Here is a 14,462-nt window from a genome sequence, read left to right as displayed (position 1 = left end):
CTTCACAAGAGCAAAATCCATCACTGTGAATGTGCTGCAATTGATTCGAAATACATTAGCAAATTGTCATGTGAAACCAAGAATTGTAATCCCTAATCAAACGGATAAGAGCTCTCTCTTTCCATTTTCCCTCTCTTCTGTTTACGTGCGCAAGCCCAAAATTGCTGTTTTCCACACACAGAGAAGTGCTCTTAATAAGCGAGGACGCTTAACATCAAAGATTTTTGGCTTTTTGTCTGGGCTTTTCAGCTGAACGCCAGATTGATTCGTATGGTGTGTGTGTGTGTGTGTGTGTGTCTGACATCATCCCAAGGGAGCACCAGACTGTGTTACAGCAACTGCCCGCTGACACTAGACCTGTTGCCTCCAGATGGCCTCCACCACACACACACACACACTCTCTCTCTCTCTCAAAACGTTCTCAGCACAAGAGTGATATCTTTTCATCTCTGGTTCAATATTAAGAGGTCTCTTTCATCCTCCATAAGCTCCAATCACTATGAATCTATGATTTGCTGGTACATTATTATGCATGTAGTTACAGTCATGAATATCTCTACATTGTACTGTATGACAGTAGTTGTGCCAATAAAGCTGACAGTCAGAGAGAGAGAGAGAGAAAAAGGGATTAATCTACAAAAGACAGGTATATACCGTAATACAAAAATAAATAAATCAAATAAAAGTCATTATTGTAATGTGAAATAAATTATATATTATTTGAAGGTTATATACATACAGTATATAAACTACAGTATTACAATAATAATCTAATGAGAATAATAATTGCGAGTAAGGAGAATTTAGAAGGAAAATGTGCTTAAATGTCATGAAAATAATGTCAAAGTGTGATGGCATAAAAATATGCCTAATTTTCCTTAGGAAAAAAGAAATTTCTCGTTTTCTTACTGTTATTTTGGGGTAAAATATGACTGGGACAAGTTTTCATGTGATTTACCCAAAGAGAGAGAGGGAGAGAGGTAGTCACCAGAGTTGACTGTGAGCTGATTTGTGCAGGAACTCAGGTTTTCTATACATTAATTAGTTCTTGATTTAAATGTTTTTAAGCCGCCAGCATCCTGCCCATCCATTAAACACCCACATTCCCTCTCCAGAGCCCCATCTCTTCCTCATTTTTCTCATCCGCTCTCAGGATTACCTCACTGCCTGGCATCTCTTCTTCTGCCCTCTGTCCTTTGCCCTCTCCCTCTTTCCCATCTTGAGCCCCACATTCATTTCAGGGCTACTTTGTTCAGTCTCTCTCCCTCGCTTATGCATGATTGCATCCTGCGGGTCACAGAATGCAGTTCGCTGTTAATGTTAATTACCTTGAGGCTGAGAACGAGCCGCTCGGACAGAGACAGAAACGAGAGAATTAGAGGAAAAGGAAAGTCCATAAACAAAGAGATGGTTAAACATTTAACAGTGGCACTGCACTGTGCAAACAACCCTTTCCTAGAGAGGAAAGACAGACTTGTGTTCTAGGTAAAAAGCACCTCTGCGGGGACAAAGAAAGGCTGTAAAACGCACATCCTCAGGTGTTTTTAACCACCAAAAAGCAGGAATGTGTCCTCAGAGGCTCAGTGAGTCATCGATGGCTTCATCCTCCTCATAAACACCACACACGCTTCCTGTCTACCTGAGAGACTGTGTTCTCACACCAGCTGCAGAGCAGCACCAGCCAAAAACAGCAAGCAACAATGTGAGAATTTTTGTGTTGGGGAGTGTGTACAGTATGTGTGTAGGTGAAAGCAAAGGTGATAGACAGATGCAGCCTGAGGTGAGATAAAGAGAAAAAAAAACAGATGTCGTGTGTGTAAAACTGTTTAATGTGACACCTGGTATTATCATTCAGAGAATAGTCAAAAACACAAGGCCATATCGACAATACTGAAGGTTTTGTCAAACAAACCTTCAATTCACTTGTCAATTTGACAGTCAGTCAATCATTGGACAACAACTTGGGTTTGTTGGAGAACTGCAGGGGGGTTTATGAGTTGATGAAAAGCTACTAATTAATTACATTATAAAAATGTACCATTAAATAAATAAAAATAAATAATATATTATTGTCAAATCTCCTAATCTTCCCCCGTTACGGAGTCCCTGATCATTTGGATTCGCAGAACTTCTCCAGTTGGCTTCACATCAACATGCAACAACACAGATCACACAAAGCATTATCTGAAATTCAGACTAATATATTTTGCATTCGAAAACAATAGTTTTTATCAGCATGCAGCAATAGACATGACAAAAGTCACAAAATTAGAGACCCTCCCTTGAAATCTGATCACAAGTGGTTTAAAGGAGACACATTTGAGATGCAAATAAAAACCAGGTGTAAACAGTGATGTCTCATTTGACCACTTGTGGTCGGATCACCTGAGATGGATGTTAATATCAGTTGTGAACAGGTCCTATGCGAGTATGTGGCTGAGAGTAGCATCTCGTCTTTCTACTGTGACTGGCATAGTTTTCCCAGGTCCTCATTGTTAGCATCTCCCATCATTAACAAACCTTCCTGCTGCCACTGCGTGAGAAAGATGTGACTGGGCCTCAGAGAACGAGCAAAGGCGCAGTGAAACATTCGCACACATTCAATCTTCAATTCTCTCTTCCTTACTCTCACACATCCGTTGTCTGTCTCTTTCGGTCTCTCTCTCTCACACACACACACACGTTCTGTTTATTCACGCCCATGCAGCCTAACAATCTCGCCCACCATCTTTTCTCATCACCTCGTTCTCTCAGCCGAAGGCCTGGAATTGCATTCAGCATCTCCTTTCACAGCCCTCTCTGTGTTCTGAAAGAGTCATACACAGCCCTCCGCACACAAAACTCTTTCTTTCTCTGATATCCTGCCTGCTGTTTACGCATTGAGGTGGCATTTATGTAGCTCATGCAGTGACTGTAAAGACTTTATCAGCTTGGATGAAAGGGAAGGGTGGAACAAAATGGTAAGGGGAAGGCAAAAGCAAGAAAGCAAAAGAAACTAATTACATAAAAAAGAAGGAAATTGAAATGATAGGAAGATGAAAAGTAGAACTAATGGAAAAATAAAAAGGATCAGATGGAAAGCAAAAGAAGAGTTAAGAAAGAGTAAGGAAAAGGAAGTAGAAAAAGTAAAACAAAACATTTAGAAAGCAAAAGAAAAGGAAAGGGAAAAGGAAAGGAAATGAGGTAGAAGGAAAAGGAAAATGAAGTAAAAGAAAGTAAAAAAGGCCAGAAAGCAAAAGGAAAGGAAATGAAATAGGGAAAAAAAGAAAGGGAAAAGGGATGGAAGGGTGTGAAAAAGGATATAAAAAAAAACAAAGGATAAAGAGAGGAGAGAATGGAAAGAATGGAGAGCAGGAAAGAAAAGAAACAATAGAAAATGAAAAGAAATGAAAGGGAAATAGAAAAAGACCCTGTTAAGCATTGGATCAAGGAACGATGCCCACACTCCTCTAATTATGGGCTTTTCCAGGGGTAAATTCTGAATTCACTTATTCTGCTCGATGTGAAATATGTGGCAGATCAGTTGAAAAGAAAAAGATGAAAGATAGATGGATGTGGAATTAAACTTCAAGGAGAAAGGGTCTTCACTGAGAGGGAATGGAAGAGAAGCTCTATTACATTTTAATGGGTGGAGCCGTGACCTCCAGCACCACCTTATGGCAGGTCAGGAGAGGGGTTAACCCTCCAGGGGCAGGAGGATCATGGGAAATGAGGTTTTTGAGGTCACTGGTTAATGCGTTTACTGCTCCCTCACTGCAACTCCTATACTGTCCTTCAACAGACATAAATGCATGATGGGAAAACAGGGAATTGCGGGACCAGGCCGGTGAAAGACCGGGTGGGCATCTCAACTTGCGGGCCCCAGCGTGCCTCTCACCTTCTCTTTCAGCAAGCTCAACATGCTAAGTGAGAACATTGTTCCGGTCAATTTGTTCCTTTCAGAGTCCCAGTGGGCAGTGTCCTTTAGCCTGACAGCACACTGAGAGAAAGCACTCTGTCTGGAAGGGTCTGACATCAAGACAAGAGTGAGGGAGAGACAGAGAGACGTAGGGAGAGAAAGAAAGAGCGAGCGCTGTGCCAAAAAGGGAGGGACGGTTTGAGATATGGAGAAATCGAAGGCTGACAAAAGAAAAAAAAGAAAAGGGAAGGAAACCGGATGACAGTAAAAGACCAATAAAATGTACAGAAATGACAGGGAGGGAGTTAGGGGGCCCTGTATTGGGGAGTGCCAGTGAATGGCGCCCCTCCGGTCATGGATCCCCTCGAAAAGGGTCCATGGGGGCGGGGGGGTTGGGGGTGTTAAGCAGCCGCAGGTGACGCAAAACCCCAAGGGCAACTGTAAGCGTGCATGTGTGTGTGTCCGCGCGTGTGCCCCCTGTGCCCGCAGCACCTGTTCCCTCGGCACACTGGCCTCAACACTTGCACTGAGGGGTGAAGTGCGGCTGTTGGGGGGAAAAGGGCGCACTTGAACAGGGCATCTATTCAAGAAAACTTGGAACACTCTCCATTTCCCTCCTCCACATTTCAGAATATCCTCCGAACTACATCCCAGTAAAATCAGCAGGAAGTTTGCTCAGGCTCGGTGCATGTTGGGAAAGTTGCACATCTCCACCTTAAGTAAGGCTGGTAATAAAACAGCGCTGTGTTTGTTGGGGATTAGAACGGCTCTGCTGAACAGTCTGTTAAGATGCAAAGTGCTTTAAAGAAGTACAAAAAACAGCAGAATTGACATTGTTGAGAATGACCCAGTTATGTTTCTGTCCTCAATGATGTGACTAACTTTCTGTCCTATAAATTCATTCAAAAATACATTAGAAATGCTATTCTACACAGCAACTTGAATACACCTCTTTTATGATGAAAATGTTTTCAATTTCTGAATGAAAACAACTCATTTTGATGAATCTATGATAGATTTTTGAGGGGCATAAAGCCAAAAAGGTCAGTATGAAATAATGAAGCAATAAAAAAATTCCAAGTATTCAATAATTACTTCCTAGACAAAAAAAAAGAAAAAAAGTCATGTGGTCCAACCAACTTGCATAAAGAAAAAATAAAACATTTAACATGAAATTTTCATAAAATATCTGGCAAGGTAAAGAGGTCTCTTAAAATATCTGATTATTTATTGTCATTGTAAAAAAAAATATATATTTTTTGTTGTGAACACTAATGTACTGTAAGGAGAACATTCAAAAAAAAATTATATGCGGATTACACCACATGACATTAAGCATCATTAAACTGAAAATTTTCTTGAAAATAGCATAAAAGTATTTTGAAAGCAATGAATACAAAGAGCATATTATATGGCCTGCGTTTAAACTAGATTTTTAAAAGATCATGTACACTCTTATATACATCATTGACCCAACTACAGAGTAAGTGACTGCTTCATTTCTTGCTCATGAAAACAACCAGTGCAGTGCAACAAATAGAATAAAAAAACACTGAAACCGATCGTACACTTCCTGTGCACTTTACACATTGTGTGCTGTGCTGCTAATGATAATTCAGTGTGTAATGAGTGGTTTTGTATGTGCGTTCGAAGAGGTCAGTGGAACGCTCACACAAATGCCACCCTCAGTCATGAATCATGGGCCTTAGGGACTGTCGAAATGAAAAAATGTGAACGCTTAAGCTGGACTGAAACCAAACAAAGAAGATGGATGATAATAACCCAATTCACAATTTAAAAAATGAACAGTCCTAATGACTGCTTTTGAGCTTGAGACCTTTAATCATGTAGACAGTGAGACAATTTTGATTTTGCGTCAAAGAACAATTCTTGTTCAGTAAGCTTGAGTTGTTGAAGAAAGTAGGCTGCAATCCTATCCACATCTTACTTTTCTTTCACTAAAGAACATCGTCTCCACTGGCAAATCCTCTTTTCACCTCCTTTCTCATCTCCTCTCTCTCCTGGGTTCTTTTAAAATGCTCTCAACCTTAGGGACTTCACTCTCTTCTTTCTCTTTTTCCAGTCCACAAACCTTGAAGGATAACAAAAGAGCGCAATGGCTATTTGAATTTGAAACAGGGGCACTACGACAAAAAAAAAAAAAAAAAGTGTCTCACACCAAGGCTGCAGAGGGACTGTGCTGAAGAGCCAGCCATTCATGAAAGTTCACCCTCACGTTGAGAAAGCAGAATGAAAATACTATTCTGAAACAATTCAACCCACTTAGTGTGGTGGAATATGAACAGCTGCTGAATGGGTGTACGTTCAAACACCTGGGTGATACGGCACGGTAAAACAAACATGTAAACTCCCACCAACTATACACATACCCTCTCTACTCATAAAGAGTCTTCTTTGCATTCCTTTATAATCAAAGTATCTATCAAGAAATGTTTTGAGATGTATGAACTATATGTGGGGGACTAAAACACTAAAAGAGCTCTTGATGTGTTCTTCAGATCACTGTACTAGGGGCTCTGGGTTATTAACGCACTGGAACATATAGGTTTCCTAAAGAACTATAAAAAGCTCTTTGTGGAACTTAAATTGGTTTTGAAATCTGCCTGTAAAAAGCTTCTGGTTGTAATTGTTGTAATTTATTTTTAATAGTGCAGCACTAAATGTCAGTTCATAAGAAACCGGGTGAATGAGAAAAGAACAATGACACCTAGATTTACATGCTTTCCATTTAACTGCTACTGTTCACAGTTTTATTTACACAATTGGTTTTGGTCAAAAGTGCATTTCTCAATACCTATAGTTCACTTTTCAAAAGTCTCCAGACAGTCATACAAGTGCATATAGATTAACTACTGGTCAGCATCTTTCAAAACTCACAAATTCTTTTCTCACTCACAGACTAGATTTAGAAAACTATTTGCAAAACTTTATGTATCATTCTCATAACTGTTCAATCATGTATGTGCAAATCAGCAATGTACAGCAATCGGCAATGTATTTGTATAGAAATTCCATACTGACGAACTTTAAATATCTAAAAAAAAAAAGATAAGAAAAACAACTACCACAATTAATGCCCTAGCTGACAACAATTTTGCCATGCCAGTTTCATTATAATCAATTCAAAAGACCCCATCTTTGAAATACCATGTAAACATGTCTGACTGAGATGGATCAGGCATGCCAAGAGATTTTTTATCAAGAGAGAAGAATAATAATAAGCATTGTTATGTTATGTAGGTGTCAATCTGTTCGTTTAATGGTGGATGTGTTGCACGGATATGTGCAGACACATATTTTTGTTTTACAGTATCAGAGCTACATTGTATGGTGGAATTACCATATGCCAAATGTAAGGCATGCTGAAGCATAACATTTTCACATTTTCCCCTTGTACTGTAATACATATGCTATAACAATTAAAGAGCTGTCATTCTTGTAATACTAAGGACTTCTGGTTTCTTAACAAATTCTTGCTCAAAGTGTTTTGATGGGTGTAAATGTTAACTAGGTTATGGCAGAATGAATTCATTTGTTTTGGAGATTTAAGTGAATTTGAGATTAATTGCTGTGTCAAGTTGGTAAAGGTAGCTGTAAAGAGTTTGGAGAAAGAAGTCTCAGGTTTAAAAAGGCCCTAAATTGTAAAAGAGTGTACAAACGCAGGAGACATGAGAGCAAAAAGCTAGTAATAAAATAATAAATAGAGGCAAACGAGAGAAATAAAATGAAGACAAGGTTGTAAGAGCTGCATTTGATTAAAATAATGCCAAAACTTCAAACTAAATGTAATAATGACGAAAAGGCTGCAAGTAAAGTGAAATTGCGGTCAATACGTAAATATTTTCAAGAAATGAACAGTGTTAATTATTTAATTCTGTTGTTCCACCATCCGTACAGCTAGCCTTCAACACAACCAGAATGTCATGGGCAAAATCAAGTCATGACCAACAACTCTCTCTGTCTAAATAAAATAAAAAGTATATTTCTTTAATTACATAAGCGGAATCTCTCATTTGACAACAATTACAACACATCTACAGTGAACAATATTATAAGACTTATATACTTGAGTAAAAACAGCACAATTCAGGGGCGCGTGCAGAACAAAAACCCATCGTCACACTGAGATGGAGAGGGGGAACCCGTAACAACTAGTCCTACAATCCAGAACAGAAGCGTATCATTTGGTAAACCAGCATACTTACCGATAACAGCAGCGGGAAACGGTGAGCCCGGTTCTATGTGAATGACTCGCCTCCTCGGGACTATAATCCAGAATGACTGAGAGGAGAAGATGAGAGGAGGGGTCCGCGTGAAATCTACTCCTCTCTATCGCACCTGTCTCTGTGCAGATCTGATCCCTGATCTGACATCCTTAAGACAACTGTGTCCAAACCCCCAACAACTAACCCCCAACCCCAACGTACACAACGACACCTGTCCCCGGGTAAAAAACACCGCGCGACAAAGCTCGTCTATGCTGCTCGTGAACAAATGGCATTCCCGACTTGGTCCTGCAGCCGCTGTATTCCCCTTCGGACAGCCTTCCAGAATCAAATAAGTCGCTTGGAATAAGCAGGGATAAACTGACTTCTGTCTAACAAATGATGGCAAAAAAACAGTCCACGAAAGCGCAACCAGCTGTGCCTTATGAAAACGTGTCTGTCTGGGCTGGAAACACTTGCCTTATCAATCACCTACCGCTACAATACTTATTCAGTGCTGCGCCAGTAGAATGTACGCTTCTGAGCGCGTGGACAAAAAGGCACGTTCGTTTGTTTGGTGCGCGCGCGCCGCTGCCTCCAATTTGAGTCCAGCCTTTGCACTCCGCTAAAAGAAACTCTTATTGTCCGGGAGAAATTTAATATTTCCTGCAATCCCCGGGATGCAGCTCGCGGCGTTTGGTCTGAGAGAGAAAGATCACGCGTTTGCTATCTCAGCGCTGTTGTAAGTCTGTCACCCACAGCTATTGAAACGCAAGTCAATGCCAAAACCTGACGCAGAATAGAGCTGCAGACTGGAGCGGCATTAATTTGTTGTTAATCATTTTGGGTCAGAAAATACATCAGCGATACTTGGTTGAGTGGATTAGTCCTCGTATTAGACGTGCAAGTGGCAAAGTAAGTGAATTTAATTTGGAGATCGAAAGAGCGAGCATAGGCATTAAAATAAAGTCATCTTTTCACTGCAAAGGCAGTTTAAAATATAAGTTTTAATTCTTAATATAGAAACGTGAAATTATAAATAAAAATACCATTAAATTATAAATGAGAATATGTATACACTGTCGTGATTTTAAGGCTTATATTTTAAATCAAATAATATTTTATGCAAATGTTATACTAAATATTTAAAGTCCCCATGAAATCAAAATGGAAGTTTTTTGGCTTTTAGTATGAATATGTTAGTCTTACTGTAGCTAGTGTGCAATCAAAACAATGACAAAATTTGTATTTAGAAGATATAAGCTTTCAAAACTTACACTTCTGCCAATATGGATCAATGATTTTGATGACATCACACTGCACTTCAGCTTCTCATTAGATTTTCTGTCCAATCAAATGCTCTCTAGAATCTACAGCGTTCCGCCCCCTTAATAAAGATTTAAAAAATGTAAAAAATTGCATACAGGTGAGATTTTCAAGACAGGAAGGGTAATAACAATCCTCTCTTCTTGTCCCTTTTTCTTTTCCTCATTCCTCTATCTGTGATCACACTCTTACAAGTTATTGCGAGAACTCCAGATAACAAAAGAGTCATTCAGTGCAAACAACAGTGTTCATTCAGCAATTGGTGACTTCATTAGTTAAGCTGAAGATGCCTTGGGCAGGTACATTAATGACTAAAAGACTGACATTGTCAGACGGATATTAAACACACCTGAAAAAGTCCCTTTCAATGAACTGAGCATTTTCTCACGATGACTTAAAAACTAATTATGTTTATACATCGAAAAAACAAATGTAGGTGTGTGGTGTATGTATATCATAAAATAAGTTCATTTAGAGTAATTAGACAGCATTGTGACAATTCAGGCCCTTCCACACAAAGTCAATTTGATTAGACGCCGTCGCAATTGGGGTAATTGAGTTGGCTAAGCCCCAATGGTTCACAATTATTACCCAGTACGATTCTCCTTATTGTGATCTTTAAAAAAAAGGTATCAAATTAGGCCAAAGAAACTTTGAGGGAAACATCACGCTTTGTTTGCCTCTCCATATCTGATCTGAAGTAAAGCTCTCGCAAGAGAGCGATGTGGAACTGACAACAAATAAATAAACAAAAGAGAAGCTCAGTTTTGTTCTTCCTGGCTTTCATCCCACACTGCCTCTCTGAAATGGAGCATTTGCTTCAAACCCGAGCCACAAAACCGTGTTGGGAACACGAAACAAGGCAGTTTATCAGAGACAAAGAACTTTGAAGAGCAACATTTTTTAGCTTTCACTCCTGCTAGAGAAGCAACCAAAGATCACTCTGAATCAGTGCAGCGCTAACTCTGAAACAGTCATCATTCTTAGTCGTGATGCAAAAATAATGTTCCTATCTTCCGCTCCAGGCTAACGCTGGTTGCCAGGTGTATATATATAGATGATTGGGCGAGATAAGAACAGTGAGGTCACCATTACGCCGCAAAATGAGGTGCAATGTGATATCTCTGGGTAATGACATATATCTTAGCTCTAGGGCTGCATTGCATGTGATCAAGCACAATCGAATTACTTGCAGTCACAAGCCAACCATCATGTCTCCATTTCCTTGTGATTTGATTGCAGGTCCCGATAGCAGCCGGCGAATAGCCGAGCAGTTTATTCCATGTTGATTTCCATTATTAGAGATATAGGTTTTAATGGGATGGGATACTTCAGTTTCGGCCCATTGCTTCAAGTACACAGTGGCTTTACAGTAGCATTGCTTTTGTACTTGCAGTAACAAGATTTCACTCCATAATTCCATATCGTAAAGCACCATATAGATCATTGTGCTGGCTGGAAACCAAACAGCCTAATAGCCTACACATTCTCAATCATATAGCTGTCTAAAAGCTCCAAAGCCTTATTTGTTTATGAGCAGAAATCCATGCAACAAGTGCCAAACGCAACAATAAGCTGAGCCCTAGGTGACTTTTGTCAACCACCCAAATCCGAACCTCTTTCTTTACTGTTTTCGCTATAATCACAAGCACATGTACAAATCGGATCAACAACCATTATTACTTGCGTCTCAATAAACATACTCTCCATGGAGTCTTGACTCAACGTTTGTGAATGCAAATGCAATTACAGGTCATTTGAACTTGGTAGATGTCCAGTGGTGATAAAAAACAGAGCTGGTTTAGACCAGTCTGACAATCTATTGTGCTATTAGAGTTTGGTAGCTTGGTAAATGACATTGTGCTATTTATTTATTATTAATTTAGTCTTATTTATTAATGTATTCAAAAATACATCATAAATACAATTCCTACATACAACAACTTGAATACTCCTCTTCTATGATAAGTAATGTAATACTGTAATAATGGGGGGGGGTTCTTGAAAGAAAACATTATAAAGAAGTTTGGCATATTAGAACTGCTTCACTGCTTAATAAAATCTGAAAAAACTTTTGTTTGCCACAAATTAAAGTCATGTGGTCAAATGAACATGCATAAACATGCAGGGGGGAAACATAAAACAGTAAATGATATCATAGAGAGGACGATGCAGACCATCGTGACTATGCGTCAAGGTCTCTAAGTCTCTTAAAATATTAATTTTACCTTATTATGACAAAGCAGGATTAAATTTATATATATATAATAAATAAATATATTTCCAGCCATGCAATATTCTACTATCACACGGTAGCCATTTCACAATTTGTAGGCTATCACTCCGCTTGTTTCTGCCAGATCTATACTTGCAGCATTTCTCACAGTAAGCGTCAATGGTGGTGGAGCAAAACTACTATAACTTTACAAATACCAGTTATTGTGTCACAGAGTTTTTTATTCGAGAATAGTTGCTTAAACCTCAAATGCGATTTATAGCTCCTATTTGAACATTTGTTTGGACGTTTTCAGAGATGTGAGCTCCAGGTCGTCAGCGGCCGTTCAGTGCTCATGTACCCATCGAGAACAGCTTTATCTCGCCCATTCCTTCGTAAATTTGCCTATGGCCTATTCACAGCCATGCTGATATAGAGCCATATCACACTCCAACTTGTGTGATATTGATATAGCTCATTAAAACTTTTTGAAAGTAGTGATAACACCCTACAAGGAATATACGTTAGCACAGCTAAAACTGTATGACACCACAAAAACTTTATTTTTAGGAACTTTCCCCGTGTTTTAAAGGTGCTCTAAGCGATGTAACGTGTTTTTTAGGCTGAAATTTTTTTTGTCACATACACCAAACATCTCCTCACTATCCACTAGCTGCCTGTCCCCTGAACACACTGTAAAAAAACGCGGTCTCTGTAGACAGCCCAGGCTCCACAAACGGCAACAAAAACAAACTGGACCAGCCTGGACCACGAAACATAACAAACAGTGTTCCAGCCAATAACTGACAAGAATGATTTCGGGGTTGGGGGGGTTAGTGCGCGTGCACATGAAGGGGGGTGTGAGTGGAGGAGAGAGAAGCATGAAGAGGGAAGTTAGCTAGAGGAGAGATGTCCTAGACAACAACAACGACTAACTAGAGTTATATTCTCTTGAGTTTTGATATGGCTGACTCACAACCAAAGAGACAACATTCCGATGAACAAATAGCAAAGAAGAGGGAAAAGGAGAAGGAACGCACGAAGTCCCGAATTCATGACTGTTTCAGGAAGCACGGAAGGGAGGGGGAGGGGATGGGATGAGGAGGAGGGAGGGTCGAGCTATAGCCTCCGTATTGTTTGACAATACTTCGAATGTCAACAAGAAGTGACGTCACCCAACATCGCTTAGAGCACCTTTAAACTAGGTTTTTAAAAGATTAATTCTTTTTATTATCGTCAACACTCTTTTACATCCATGACGCTACAATCAGACTCTCTGTGTAAATTGTTGGAGAAGGTAGAGCAAAACAAAATCTCTCATCTCTCGTTTCTCAGTGGTCGGTGTGCCACATTTGAAGGCCTTGTTTGGTAAGACAGCTGTGATGAGGTGGTCACGGCGGTCTAACTGCGAGAAGATTAGAGATCTCACCTCACCCTGAGTGCTGAACACACCGCGGCCACTGACCCGCCAGCAACCCACACCTGACATGATCTCAGAGCAATAAACAGAGCCTGCGTGAGTGTCAGGGACATTAAAAACCTCTAGGAAAAAATCATACCAAAAGCTGGAGTTATTTATTTATCTTTAACAGCCTGCTGAATGACAGGCCAAACTGTTTTCTTGCCGTAACCTACTATGTCTGAAAATACACAATGGGTTCCTGTAACCGTTTAACTTTCGTTGTGTTGCCCTGGAGACAACGGTTTTCATTTCACCTCTCTATAAATGTTCAGATGAGTTTCGTAAAACGCTTCTAAAAATGTCAGCCCGGGAGCAGAGGGGTGTATTTCTAACCATCTCGCATGCTTGCTGCCCACTCAGGGACGGGTTGATGAGTTCCCGTGATTGTGTAATGGAACCCGACTGTTAACTGCACAGGACGTTTTAGAGATTCCTGATTTTTGTGCAACACTGGACTCGTTCCAAAAAACACAGCGAAAGCATTCCAAAGAAATTCATGGAACGACGAAGAAATGTAAACAGCAAAATCATGACAGATTTTCTGTGATGATGAATTAAGGCTTTGTCAGAGTGATAAATTCACAGTGTTTGTGTGAAGTTATCTGATGTTTAGTTAACGTTTGTATATCTTAAATCTATGAATGTTTTAGATTAGGGATGTCAGTCTGCGTAAAGCGATTAAATTAATAAACTGACCATTTCATTTCAGCAGTCTATCTAGGCAGCTATAGGCACTACTGAAAGAAGGATATTTAAAAATTATAATATATTTTTTAAATTAAAATGATAAAATTATACAATATATAATACAATTATATATAAAAAATTGTGAATTAATATATGAAAATATTATAATTAATATTTCTAAATCTTATCTTTAGTTCAGAATATAAGCTTTTGAGTGCTTGACACAAGACTGTTTTTAATTATTTCCTCTCATTATTTTTTATCTTGCCTATAATAAACATTCTTAAGTTTCATGACTCATGTTACTTGTGTTCAACTCATGTTTGCAATCTGGTGCAATCTTGTGCCAAATCTCAAGTGTTTTGCTTTATCCTACTGTGAATCTGAATTTGGCTGTTTAAAAAGCTAAATTATTTATGCAGATGTGTGAGAGTGTAAGAAGACAGAATGATTAAAAAAAGGACAAAGCCTCAAAAATCATATCACACACAGAAAATCACTGAACAGGCCAGATGTGACAGGTGAATTATTTTTTACTGCTGATGCAAGGTTAAGTCTTCGAAGCTATATTAAATCCATGTGAAATATGTTCCGGTCCAATTGCTGTATCTGCCTGGCCAAGGTCACACACTAATATGTTATTAAATG

The 14,462-nt window shown here is 39.3% G+C and overlaps 1 protein-coding gene across 1 annotated transcript in view; it reads right to left on the bottom strand.

Moving 5' to 3' along the window:
* Nucleotides 1-8,707, bottom strand: part of sema6bb (sema domain, transmembrane domain (TM), and cytoplasmic domain, (semaphorin) 6Bb) — a 117,736-nt gene extending 109,029 nt beyond the window's left edge. Inside the window, exon 1 of the mRNA XM_084086753.1 lies at nt 8,125-8,707. The gene's annotated coding sequence lies outside the window, so the exon portion shown is untranslated. The remainder of the gene's footprint in view (nt 1-8,124) is intronic.
* Nucleotides 8,708-14,462: the final 5,755 nt, after the last annotated feature.

The sequence above is a fragment of the Abramis brama genome, assembly GCF_963993115.1.
Source record: "Abramis brama genome assembly, chromosome: 16".
NCBI lineage: Eukaryota > Metazoa > Chordata > Actinopteri > Cypriniformes > Leuciscidae > Abramis > Abramis brama.
The sequence above is the reverse complement of the archived record's forward strand: the minus strand, read 5'-3'. Positions and strand labels throughout refer to the sequence as shown.